Source organism: Macadamia integrifolia, chromosome 8, assembly GCF_013358625.1.
Source record: "Macadamia integrifolia cultivar HAES 741 chromosome 8, SCU_Mint_v3, whole genome shotgun sequence".
Lineage (NCBI taxonomy): Eukaryota > Viridiplantae > Streptophyta > Magnoliopsida > Proteales > Proteaceae > Macadamia > Macadamia integrifolia.
The window spans coordinates 19148315-19151809 of NC_056564.1; the positions used below are offsets into that span (position 1 = coordinate 19148315).

At 40.9% G+C, this 3495-nt stretch overlaps 1 protein-coding gene across 3 annotated transcripts in view; it reads left to right on the top strand.

Annotated features, from left to right (window-relative positions):
* The first annotated feature begins 2356 nt into the window (after window positions 1–2356).
* The window catches only part of LOC122086234, a 14120-nt gene continuing 12981 nt past the window's right edge, over window positions 2357–3495 (top strand). For 2 of the 3 annotated variants that reach the window (XM_042654969.1, XM_042654970.1), the window contains exons 1-2: window positions 2357–2512; window positions 2665–2759. The gene's annotated coding sequence lies outside the window, so the exon portion shown is untranslated. Of the gene's footprint in view, window positions 2513–2664; window positions 2760–3181; window positions 3239–3495 lie in introns of those variants that run through there. The other variant, XM_042654971.1, reaches the window with a different exon arrangement.

Sequence of the window (3495 nt, forward strand, 5' to 3'; positions counted from 1 at the left end):
GCTCGCGGCAAGAACACTTGCCTAAAATCCTAAAACTGAAAACCCAAATCTCACTTGCTTAAACAACAGGACATCATAACATATAAATACCCCTCCAATTTAGGTGAACTAGCCCTTTGCCACCATCACTGATCTCAGAAAAAACAAATACCATTTGGTTCGCCACCAAATTTTGTTGGACCGGGTCAATCTTCAAAAGATGTCAGGAATTCGAGACACACATAACAAAAACCAATCTCTAATTCTCTATAGTCCATACTGTTGTAACTCGACAATCACTGAGAGGGGGTGAATCAGTGAGTCTAATTCTGATCCCTAAATTGGCTTGAATGCTGACTTGGCAATCCTGGTAATACATGTTCCTACTTATACAGTCGTATGCACACTCAACCTCTCATAAGCACTTCCAAATTTGCACACTCATTCTATATTCCACGCACTTCAAACAATATACAGTACAAACAAAGATCACTTCTACAACAAAGAGAGTTTTATGAGGTTCAACAAAATTCTTATGTCTCCGGAGTAGTGGTTGTAAAGGCTTCGTACTTACTTAATATACTACTTTAACTACAACTATAGTTCAGAGCATCCATACCCATGTTTCCCAATCTACAGTTGAGAAGGGCAAATACAACACCGATACAAATTGCAGCACCAACTGCAAAGGAGCACCCACTCTCGATGCTTAGCACTCATTAAGCACACAGTACAAGTACACAATAAAATTGGACTTATAAACAATGCCATATAGTCAAGCTATATCCATTACAGCTAGCATGCATTCAATATAATAGACAAAATGTATAAATTAGATTTAAGGTTAGAGAATCTCACAATCAATTGTCTGTGATGCTCTAAGGACCTTCACTAATCACTGGAGTCTCCAACTTCTTCTCTCAAGAGGAACTCGGTTCTTCAAGTGTTCACTGCAATCATGAGTCCTCATACCTTCTCTCCCCTTGTCTACTTGGACATTAATGCATAATGAAACCCTAGCTTGCTCTCCTCTCTTATTTTCTCACTTATGAATCAATACACCATTAATATAGCTCAAGAACCTCTTAAGAAGACTTTCATGGCGGAGACAAAATCTCTCAAACACACCTAACCACCTTCAAATGCTCACTCACACAAAAGGGAGCTTCTCTCTTCAAAACCATGGTCTTCTATATATCAAAACCCTCTTCTCAGCCTTCCATAAGGTAGAGAGCCAAAATTTGAAAATTTTGCAAATTGAATGGACCAATTTGGCCATGTGGTAAAAAAGTTATGACACTTTGAAGTTGGAATAAATAGAATAGCTCATTTAGAATCTTTCCTGGGCAGTGTGGAGTGCGCTGGCAATGCAGGGTACAAAACTCCAATCTCAACTGTTGGATCAATCTTCAAATGGCACCTTAAAGTCCAGACATTGGATTTGAATAAAGGCTTTTTAATCTGAGCCATAGAATGAGCATCAGATCTGACGCATGATCTAACGATGACATCAGCGACAAGGGCATTGTTGCTACTTGATTGAATAGCGTAGCACAAGGTGGGGGAGCCATTTGATCTGTCTCATAAAAGGGAGATATCAGGAGCTGTTAGATCAGTGTCATTGATCTAGATTAACCAGATCTCTCGGATGGGCATCTTCAGCCTAGTGTAGATGCTTGAGCAAAGCACATAGAGTAAGGATCATTCTGTGTAGCAAGGACTGTGATACCCTACTTTCTAAACTCGATCTAATTACCCGTATTCATTTGGTTGATCAAATAGGGGCTGAACCAGAGTAAACTGACGCAAGTATCATATGGAACATGGTCGCAAGAGTAACCTTGAACTCGGGTTGGCCCGATAAGACCGAGTGGGTACCAAGTGTAATATGTGCACCCAAGCCTTGCACTTGCATGCACCATGAGGCCATGTACAAGAAGTAAGCATATGTGCTAGTAATTTTGAGTGCCTATGCAATTTAATTATGAGTATGAGTTTGTCCCCATTGAAGTCCAAGTGGAAGACTAGCAATGGGTTGACTAGAATGGTATACTCACCTGAGATATACTCACCTGAGAATATCCACCTGAGATATATCCACCTAAAAATACCCACTTGAGATATACCCACCTGAGAATATCCACCTGAGATATACTCACCTGAGAAATACTTACCTGAGATATACCCACCTGAGAATACCCACCTGAGATATACCCACCTGAGAATACTCACTTGAGATATACCCACCTAAGATATACCCACCTGAGAATGCCCACTTGAGATGTACCCACCTATGACTAGAAGATATTTTTGGGGGCCCAAGTATAAAACGGGAGACATTTATTGTCTTTTCCCTCATTAATGGTAATTGGTCGATGGGAGAGTAAAGAAGAGAGAGAAAGAAAGAAGAAAGGAAAAGGAGGAAGAAGAAGAAGAAAGAAGAAAGGAAATCGACCGTAGAGCTTCACCGGAGCTGGGTCTTGGGATATTGAGCTCGGATTTATGATCAGCTAGTCGGGATCTTCGATTTGAGGTAGGTATTGTACACATTCTAAGGATTCTTGGAAAATCCCTTTCTTAAACACTCTTTTTGATTTTTAGGAAAGAATCCACTTGGATCTTGCTAATCTTACATGGATAATCAAATATAAAGACTAATGAAAGGTGTCTACAATGATTTTGAAGGATTTGGAAGGAGTGTTGGTGAAAATCTAAAGTATTTGGAATTCTTGAGCAAAAGAAGTGAAATTTGAGGTTTCATTGGTGTTCTTAAGAAAGAGGTAAGAATCTCCTTCTTTCTTTTGATTTGATCTTAGATCTAGTTGATGATATGTGATTGGACCTTAGATGATTGATTTGAGTCACCGGATCAACCCCAAACAATTTCCCCAAGCGAAAGAGAAGATGGGGAAGAATATGGGAGAATTTTGTTTCAAGACTGGGGTGTTCCAGGCCCACCTGTCTTTGAGTTTCTAGTCCACCTGAGCTCCCAAAACTTAATTTTTGGGCTCTAGTGTAACCGGCGGACATGAAACTTGTAATACCCTACTTCTTAAACCCGGTCTGATTACGCGGTTGACCCGGTTTAACCATGCAGGAACCAAACCAGAGGGAGTGAGAGTGGGTTCCTTATGGGCTATGATGGCAAGGGTGACCTTAAACACCGGTTGGCCCGACAAGTCCGAGCCAGTGCCAGAAGAGATGGGAGTGCCCAAGCCGTGTATATGCACCTACCATAAGGCCATGTACGGATAAGCAGGTATTGTAGCAGTATATTAAGGTATATACGTATACTACATCGTATGCCAGGGTGGGGTTCGCGTCAAGCTCGAACTCTGTCAAAATCCTAAGTTTTGGCCCTTAAATGGGCAGACAGGTGGGCGCACCCACCCACCTGAGTGACCCATCCATGTGCACTATTTAGTTATTTAGGAAGTATATATATAGCATTTATGATTTTCTTTTCTTTTCATTTATGACACCCGTACGTTGGTGAGGACAGTAAAGAGGAGAGAG